The sequence below is a fragment of the Oryctolagus cuniculus genome, chromosome 3, assembly GCF_051225735.1.
Source record: "Oryctolagus cuniculus isolate XC-2025 breed Fujian yellow rabbit chromosome 3, ASM5122573v1, whole genome shotgun sequence".
Classification (NCBI taxonomy): domain Eukaryota; kingdom Metazoa; phylum Chordata; class Mammalia; order Lagomorpha; family Leporidae; genus Oryctolagus; species Oryctolagus cuniculus.
Genome location: NC_142869.1, coordinates 166,656,987 through 166,667,075, shown reverse-complemented (window position 1 = coordinate 166,667,075; position 10,089 = coordinate 166,656,987).

Sequence of the window (10,089 nt, the reverse complement as noted above, 5' to 3'; positions counted from 1 at the left end):
AATAGTTTTTGATTAGTATATTTCTTAATTTGGGTAATAGAAATTGTAGCAATTATTAAGCATAATTGTTTAAAGTTCTCTTTGGTCATTGAGAGACCCATATAGGCGCTGGTTCGAGACCCAGCTGCTCCACTTCCAATCCAGGTCTCTGCTCTGGCCTGGGAAAGCAATGGAGGATGGCCCAAGTCCTTGGGCCCCTGCACCCATGTGGGAGACAGGGAAGAAGCAACAGGCTCCTGGCTTCGGACCAGCGCAGCTCCGGCCATCTGGAGAGTGAACCATCGGATGGAAGACATCTCTCTCTCTCTCTCTCTCTCTCTCTCTCTCTCTCTCCTTCTGCCTCGTCTCTCTCTGTGTAACTCTGACTTGTAAATAAATAATCTTTAAAATAAAAAAAATTAGGCCGGCGCCGCGGCTCAATAGGCTAATCCTCCACCTAGCGGCGCCGGCACACCGGGTTCTAGTCCCGGTCGGGGCGCTGGATTCTGTCCCCATTGCCCCTCTTCCAGGCCAGCTCTCTGCTGTGGCCTGGGAGTGCAGTGGAGGATGGCCCAAGTGCTTGGGCCCTGCACCCCATGGGAGACCAGGAGAAGCACTTGGCTCCTGCCTTCGGATCAGCGCGGTGCGCCAGCCATGGCGGCCATTGGAGGGTGAGCCAACAGCAAGGGGAGGACCTTTCTCTCTGTCTCTCTCTCTCACTGTCCACTCTGCCTGTCAAAAAAATAAAAACAAATAAAAATAAAAATAAAAAATTAAAACTTACAAAATCCTGGGAGATTTTTTTAAAGCTTTTGTTTTTTATTTATTTGAAAGTCAGAGAGAGAAGTCTTTCGTCTGCCAGTTCACTCCCCAAGTGGCTATGTGGACAGGGCTGATCCAGGAGCTTCATCCAGGTCTCCCCCATGGCTGGCAGGGGCTCAAACACTTGGGCTATTCATGGCCACTTTTCCCAGGTCATTAGCAGAGAGCTGCATAGGAAGTGAAGCAGCTGGGACACGAACCAGTGCCCATGTGGGATGCTGGCACTCAGGTGGTGGCTTTACCTGCTATGCCACAATGCTGGCCCCTGAAAAATTTTATTTAAAAAAAAATTCTACATGAAGATGTTGGTAACGCAATCAGGAAACCAGGTGTTTTGTAAGCTTCATTGGAGAAAACACCATCATAAGGGTGAAATTTAGCATAGCTTTAATGTTACTTTTTATTCAGCTATGAAAATGCTTTTATAAGGTATACACACCCTAGTTCAATGCCGTTTCTCAGTGTGGAGTAGCAAAGGGACTACAGACGCCCGAGCCAGGAACACTGCCAGGTTTCAGCCAGTCTGCTCCCAGCTCCTTGTAATTCCCATCTGAGTGTGGACTTGAGGCTGAGGGTTACATCAGCCGGGCTGGACTGTCTGTGAAACCGCATGAATTAATTGCTTTTTTCAGACTTGAAACAGAGTGGTGAATAAAATTCAGAGCCATAGGCTATCAATGAACAGGTTAAGGATTAAGTTGGGTTCTTTTTTTTTTTTTAAGATTATGTATTTATTTGAAAGGCAAGGAGAGGTCTTCCATCCGCTGGTTCACTCCCCAATCAGCTGCAATGGCCGGAGCTGCGCCGATCCGAAGCCAGGAGCCAGGAGCTTCCTCCAGGTCTCTCATGCAGGTGCAGGGGCCCAAGGACTTGGACCAAATTCCATTGCTTTCCCAGGCCATAGCAGAGAACTGGATCGGAAGTGGCGCAGCCGGGACTCGAACCATCACCCAAATAGGATGCCGGCACTGCAGGCAGCGGCTACATCTGCTAGGCCACAGCACCTGCCCCGGTTTTGTTTTGTTTTAATAAATCAATTGTGAACAATGGATTGATTAAATTAAATGTCTATGTGTATGTGTTCCCCCCACCCCCATCCCCAGTAGTATGTTCTCTAGCTTTAAAGAAACACTGCCAATTTGGACTTAGAGTGATGATTACCAGAGGCTGGGAAGGTGGGGGTGGGGTGGGGAGCTGGATAGAGAGAGCAAGTGGGGTGACTGCGGTGCACTGTGCCCCGATGGAAAACTCAGAGAGCAGAGCCGGCAGGCTGCAAGCATAAGAAAATATAAGGAACTGGAAATGCTAATCGCCTGCCTTGAGCAGTTTCTGCTGTATACATATGTCGAAATGCCACCCTCGGCCTCATCCAGACCCGTATTACATGCTAATCAAAAAAATTTGAGAATTTTAAAGTTACATTCCTATAGCCATTCCCATGGTAATTAGTCATAAAATAATGAATTGAGAAAAATACAATTGTCAGTTCAATAAAAATATACAGTCGTTAGAAACAAAGCTTTAATTGGAAGTACTGGGTTCTAATATGAAAATGCTTACATTTAATTGAGAGAAGACAGAAGAGGATTCAAAGAAATGGAGCTATTCTAGATGGAAAGACAATTTAGTGCTGATATCAGCTCTCACCAAATAAATCCTTTTACTTCCCACAATCTAAATACTAGCAGGGTTTTCAAGACTGAATAGAATTATTCTAAAGTTCATCTGAAAACATAAAATGGGAAAATCTCCAATGCTATTTTGAAAACCAGTAATAATCTTGTATTTAGTAACACAAGAAACATTTCCAAATCTATTCTTTAATGCAGATTACAGAATACTATGAGCATACAAATAAATTTTGCTAAAAATAAATTGGGCTTGAAAAGGGCTTGAGTAGATAGAGTAAACACAAGTGATATCTGGCTCAAAAATAGGTAACTTTTTGGTTTTTTTGGTTTTTTTGTTTGTTTGTTTGTTTGTTTTTTGACAGGCAGAGTGGACAGTGAGAGAGAGAGACAGAGAGAAAGGTCTTCCTTTGCCGTTGGTTCACCCTCCAATGGTTGCTGCGGCCGGCGCACCGCGCTGATCCGATGGCAGGAGCCAGGAGCCAGGTGCTTCTCCTGGTCTCCCATGGGGTGCAGAGCCCAAGCACCTGGGCCATCCTCCACTGCACTCCCTGGCCACAGCAGAGGGCTGGCCTAGAAGAGGGGCAACCGGGACAGAATCCGGCGCCCCGACCGGGACTAGAACCCGGTGTGCCGGCGCCGCTAGGCGGAGGATTAGCCTAGTGAGCCGCGGCGCTGGCCAAAAATAGGTAACTTTTAAAGCTCATCCGTATGTCTGAAATTTTCTACAGCACACAGATATTGACAGTGTGCAGGGGAAAAGCTAAAGCTTTCACAGAAACTCAGAGCGCACCCTTACTCTTTCAGGAAGTCCCCCCGTATTTCACCCTCACCAGAGCCAGGCTAGGCGGCTTCACTGCTGATTTACTATCGCTGATGCAGTACTCGTACATCCTAATTCTTCAGCCTTCTCTGTTTTGTCTCTGTGTCTCGACCACAAAACCTAATAAATGAGCCGGCGCCGTGGCTCAATAGGCTAATCCTCCACCTTGCGGCGCCGGCACACGGGGTTCTAGTCCCGGTTGGGGCGCCGGATTCTGTCCCGGTTGCCCCTCTTCCAGGCCAGCTCTCTGCTGTGGCCAGGGAGTGCAGTGGAGGATGACCCAGGTGCTTGGGCCCTGCACCCCATGGGAGACCAGGAAAAGCACCTGGATCCTGGCTCCTGCCATCGGATCAGCGCGGTGCGCCGGCCGCAGCGGCCATTGGAGGGTGAACCAACGGCAAAGGAAGACCTTTCTCTCTCTGTCTCTCTCTCTCACTGTCCACTCTGCCTGTCAAAAAAAAAAAAAACTAATAAATAGCAAGTCCTCAATAAGATTTATTGACTGAATAAATAAGAAAAAAATTCAAATAGGAAAAATTGCAACCTCGTTATGTTACCACTAGAGGACACCACATTCCTACCAAGCTAGCTCTAGGAGCTTAATGGATTTTTTTTCTTTTTTTAACAAAGCTGTTCCAATCTGAGAAACCTTCCAAAAGGCATTTCCAAGTCCCCCCCCCCCCACCCCTCAAGGGGGAACTGAATTTAAATTCTTCATAACAATGAGGTATCTGTTCTTAGATAGTCCCAAGATACTCCACCTCATCCAAACTCGTCGTGTTTAATATCTGTTCCATCCACCTTGGCACTAATCAAAGGAATTTTTTTCGGTTGCCAAATTGTAATCTATGTCTCTGTCTCACCTCCAGGACAAGACGCAAGCTCACGGTGAAGCTCACTTTTCTCGTTAGCCAGCTCAGTTCCAATCACCGAGGGTGTGCAAAAAGTTACTTAATTAAATTAAAATGCTAACATTCTCCCTTGCACCGTGCGCCGCGCCAAGAAAATCTAAAAGGCAAAGTTCCAGACTTGCAAGAATTATGCGATGATTAAAAGAACATTTTCAGATTTATGGATGGTTTCAACACAGGATAGAAAGCCTGGGCAGAGACACTGCAAACGTGATCTTTGTTTAGAATTAAAGTGACCGTCACTTCTGTGAGAGGCAGGTGGCTGCTGATGGGGCGGTGGGTGGGTGCAGGGGTGCCTCCGGAGCAAGGTGCGACTGGTGTGCGTTGGATGGCGAATCGGAACAGGGAGAGCTGTTTGCACAGCTGCTGTGCTGTAAGGGCTGTGAGTCAGACCAGGGGTCTTGTAGTATCCCACGCTAAATGTGCATTACAGAAGAATCAAGCAGAAATTTCCCAGAACGTTCGTGTCAAAATACGCTTCTCTCTGAATTCGATTTTCCCGTGCGCTTGGGGAAGATCCCATGTACGTGAGGGGTCCCCGGTGTGTTCTTGTAGAATCTAGTAAGAAGGGTGCCAGCCCTGGCTCAGATCTCAACCCCACCCCCGAGGAGCTTGTGTGACCTGGAGCGAGTCACCCAACTCCACAGCGCCTCGGACCCCTACTGCAGAGGGTGTTCCACAGGAGTCCCTGAGGTGCTGCAGGAAAGCGCTTAGCGTGGTGTCCGCTACAGATGCCCACTGGTGCTGCCGACTCAACCCCTGGCTGACACAAACAATGTCCGCCTGCCGTGCCGGGCACAGAGCAGGTGCAGTGCTAATGGGGGCTGTCACTGGGACAGCAGAGAAAGACCCACACAGCTCCTCAGGGCTGTGATCCCTGGAGGCCTGCAGCTCCACCCTGCACAGTGAGGACGTGGGGTGGGGGAGCCTCTGACCCCCTCCGTCTGCAGGGAGCCTCTGTTAGGAAGTCAGTAAACATCTTACCAGGGAGGAAACGTGCAGGCACGGGGCTCCCACTGTGACCACCAGGCCACACCCAACAGCTTAGCGTGCAGAATGAGGTCCCATTTGCACTCAGGATCAGCGCGGGGGCTGCACGCCCCTTTCTGACCCAATTAGCAGGAGTGATGACTTTCTAGGCATTCCCCCCCCCCCATCAGTATGCTTAAGGAAGTAGGGTTCATTCAATTCAGCCGGATAGTTTTTATTAAGTGTCAGCTGTGAACCAAGCACAGTTCAAGGCACTGTAGTGAACACTCTTCATGTACGCTCCCTGCATGCACACCTTCCCCGAGTCCTGGAAAGCCAGAGCTCTCTCTCCATCGAGGCCAGGGAGCCCTGTGGTCCAGCTCATCCCGCTCCGAGGCTCCCCCAAACCTTGGGTCTGCACCCTGTGGTCACAGAACCAAGCTTCCTCCCTCCTACAGCAGCAGCATCCGCCACCTGCTACATCTGCCCGTGATGAGTAGACGCGGTCCTCGGTCTTCGGTCCTCGGTCTTCGGTCCTCGGTCCTCAGTCCTCGGTCCTCGGCTCTCAGCCCAGGAGGTCAGCCCCGAGGTCTGTGGCGTGCCCGCCCAGCCCTGCCAATAGAATCCTGGTTCAGAGATGAGGAAACTTATCTGTGAAGATCCAGAGAATGTATTTTTGGGGTTTACAAACCATATAGGTTTCTGTCCAATATTCTTTTTATTTTACAGCCCATTAAAATATATTTTTTTACGTTCCTAGTTCCTGAATTGTCCTTAAACAGGTCTCAGACCACAGTTTGTTAACCCTAGCCCCAATCAGCTTACTAGTTACTTACATTAAAATGAGTAAGTTGTTCTCATGGTTTTATAACAGTCTGTTGTTGGGTTCTTTTTGTTGTTTTATTTAGCCTTCATGCGATATGATTACCTGCTATGTCCATGCAGAGTCATTGTAAGACCTAGCGCTCAGTGGGCCTAGCACACAGTAGGCAGTTTGTTGCAGGGTGGGAAGAGTATGTTTCCGGAACAGCAGGCACCGTGCTCCTCACCGGGAGGAACTCTTGCCTGGAGGGGAAGACCTGGACAGAGAGGCTGCCGTGCAGGTGCAGGGTGACCTGCACACTGGCTGCGAGGAGACGGAATCGCTGCCCTGCAGGGGATGTGGCTGGAAGATGGGCAGAGAATGGACGGAGAAAGGGGCATGAGGGCGGGGGACACGTGCGGTGATCAGCCTGTGAGGAGAGGATGCTGGACACACGCCCTTAGCACAGGGACCAAAGGCTACTATTTTCTAAAATATTTATTTGAGAGACAGAAACAGAGAGCCCCCGTCTGCTGGTCCTTTCTCCCCAAATACCCCCAATAGCCAGGGCTGGGCCAGGCAGGGCTGAAGCCAGGAGCCAGGAGCTCCACCCACATGTGCCTGTGGGTGGCAGTGATCTGACCACCTGAGCCATCACCGCTGCCTCCCAGGTCTGCATTAGCAGGAGTCTGGGGCCAGGGATTTCTAGAACCCAGGCATCTTAACCTCTAGGTTAAACACCTTCTCCCTTGCTGCCCAAAGACGTCTTTAACCGCCAAGACTGTCTGGTATTCCATTTTATTTGTGTTACTGAAATAAAGCCCCCTTCCAGACCCCAAATACACAGGCTTGTCTTTTCCCTCACTAGTAAGACTGGCTGACTTCCAGACAGCAGGATTGATGGGGAGACGTGGAACAGAGCATAGAGTTAGGGGACACGCTGCAGGGCATGGCTGGGAGACACAGCCCTGGCCGGCCAGCTGGGCTGCGAGCTGAAAGTCCTGTGCGTGGCTGGGAGCTCAGGAGCACCGAGCTGGTGCACACCCTACTGCCTCTGCTGTGTTCGTCACCATCAGAGGAGGGGTGCTTCCCAAAGCACACTGGGAGCAGGAGAGAGACATGGCACAGGCAAAGCAACAGATGGCCCCGACACCTGCTGCACCCACGTCCCTGGGAGTGGCACGTGAGGGATCTGGAAAAGGACAAAGGTCCTTGTTCTGGTCGTGTGCAGCACAAGGCAGGGAGCTGGCACAGGGACAAGCGCTCTGGGGGCTGGGGCCTCCGAGCTCAGTGTGACGCCCAGAGAGGAGCCTCTAGAAACCCACACACATCCCAGGAAGCTGCCGGAGATTTTCCGGAGATGCTGGGAGGAACTTGAGTGGCTCTTGTTACACATCTGGGTGATGGGTTATTTGCTTCCATCCGCGGCTCTGCTGGATCCCTACGATAGAGGGTCAGACCCGACATCTGGGACAGGGACGGCGCCTCCGAGGTCACTGCCTGAACAGCCAGCCAGCCTCAACCAAACAACGAGGGACCCAGCACCCCTCCCATCAGGAGGCTCAATGCTCACACACAGGCCCTAGGGCTTAGAATTAAGAAAGGGTCCTAGGAGATCCTCCACCCCTCCCTTCCTATTCCTGCGCACAGGGGTTCTGAGCCAGTGGGACTCAGGTGTGTTCCCCAGCCCAGCCTCAACAGTTTCAACCTGAGAACTTGTTAAAAATGCTCATACCGGGGCCCCACCCCGACCTTCCAAGTCAGAAAGCCAGGGGGCGAGGCCTGCGGTCAGTATTGTCATACCCTGCAAATGCTTCCAGGCCAGCCGCGACTTCACAGGAAACACTGCTTGTCAGGGCTTTGCCCTGACTCACAGGTGGTTAGGGAAGGGCAAGACGCTTAGAATCCACACCACTCTTCTGTCTCACTTCAGCGTCTCCACTTTCTTTACGCACGGAGGACTAATATCTGACTCCAGTCAACCTGCACGTGGGACCCCTGGTAGTAGCTTCCTACACCCCTGCCCCTAGAACTAGTGCCGCTGTTGCAAGATTGATTTTTTTTTTCTTTGCTTCCAAAAGTCAACCCTGGCTCTGTCATTTTGGCTGTCGTCTTCCTCCGGTCATGTCCCCAGAGGTCCTGAAGCCCATTACTAATGTCCCTTCTCTTCCTTGCGCATGCTAACTTCGGTTCCCCTGTCCCTACTGTCCCAAGACACCTGTTAGAGTGAATGTTCAAGGGGACTCAGGGAGGGCCAGAGATTAACCTGGCTCATAAAACCCTCGACCATTTTCTGTCCTTGTGATGCGAGCCTGCAGTGGGCAGCCTCACCGAGTTCACAGGAAAACGCACACCGACCCCGTTTTTTTTTTTTTAAGGATTTATTTATTTATTTATTTATTTGAAAGTCAGAGTTACACAGGGAGAGAGGAGAGGCAGAGAGAGAGAGAGGTCTTTTCCATCCACTGGTTCATACCCCAATTGGCCACAATGGCCAGAGCTGAGCCGATCCGAAGCCAGGAGCCAGGAGCTTCTTTAGGGTCTCCCACAGGGATGCAGGGGCCCACAGCGCCAGCGATCCCATGGTTTGTATACATCAACAGCCTTTTCCCAGTGTTTTCTCCAAGCTTCTTCTCTTCACAGCACCACAGCAGTCCAGTTCCCAGGAGAAGCGTTGCAAATGTTGGGAAAGACAGAGTGTAAGCCTGGGACCAACAGGGGAACTTGGTTCTCAGAGGGAGCCACAGTTGTCTTGTTCTTCTCATTGAATTTGCTCCCTGAGACATACAATTACTTCTCATGACTTTCTAAATGCTTTCGGGTCATCCTGAGCCCCCCTGCTCCTCCTGGCTTCCCATGGGATCACCCCCAAATGCCCACTGTGGTAGACAGTAGTCGGTGGGAAAGGGATTACTCGGAATCACCAGGCAGTCCTGTAAGGGAGTCAGCTGTTAGTCGGCTGGAAGACAAAGGTTTAGAGGCAGAGCTGTGCGCCCCAGACTGGCTGTCCACAGCTTCTGTGCGTGTGTTCTCGGTCCACAGGGCGCCCATGGAGACAGCCCTGACACAGCGACCCTCTAGGTCCTCTGTCATGTTTTTTATACATTTTAAAGCAAAATGGGGATCATTCAGTACTTTGCGATACAATCTGTGTTTTCACTTTATAATTTACTACATATTTTTAGGTTGTTGGGAGGACTCCTACATTAACAACTTTTCACCTGTAAAACCTCCTTGATAACAGATAGGTAGTGGGACAAAACTAACCAGTCCCCTGCATGGGGTCACCTGTGTTCGTGCCCATCACTTAGCACTGTAGAAATAGTTACGTTCATCCCATTTGATATTCTGGTCCCAAATGCTATGTTGTCTGATTTATTTATTTATTTATTTTGAAAGCTTTTATTTAACAAATACAAGTTGCATAGGTATAGCTTTAGGAATATAGCAGTTCTTCCCCTCATACCCTCCCTCTCACCCCCAGTCCCATCCTACCTCATATTCCCTCTCCCATCCCATTCTTCATTAAGATGCATTTTTAATTATCTTAAATATAGAAGACCAACTCTATACCAAGATTTTTTTTTTTTTTTTTTTTTGGACAGGCAGAGTGGATAGTGAGAGAGAGACAGAGAGAAAGGTCTTCCTTTGCCATTGGTTCACCCTCCAATGGCCGCCACGGCTGGTGCGCACCGCGCTGATCCGCAGGCAGGAGCCAGGTGCTTCTCCTGGTCTCCCATGGGGTGCAGGGCCCAAGCACTTGGGCCATCCTCCACTGCACTCCCGGGCCACAGCAGAGAGCTGGCCTGGAAGAGGGGCAACCGGGACAGAATCCGGTGCCCCGACTGGGACTAGAACCCAGTGTGCCGGCGTCGCTAGGTGGAGGATTAGCCTAGTGAGCCGTGGCACTGGCCAAGATTTCAACAGTTTGTACCCACACAGACACACAAAGTATAAAGCACTGTTTAAAGACAAGTTTTACTGTTAATTCTCATAGTACAACTCATTAAGAACAGAGGTCCTACATGGGGAGCAAGTGCACAGTGACTCCTGTTGTTGATTTAACAATTGGTGGTCTGATTTTAATATTAGCACACTGCATGGGTTCTCTTGGGCTGCATTTGTCTCCAATGGTTTTGTCACTTACTCTTCATC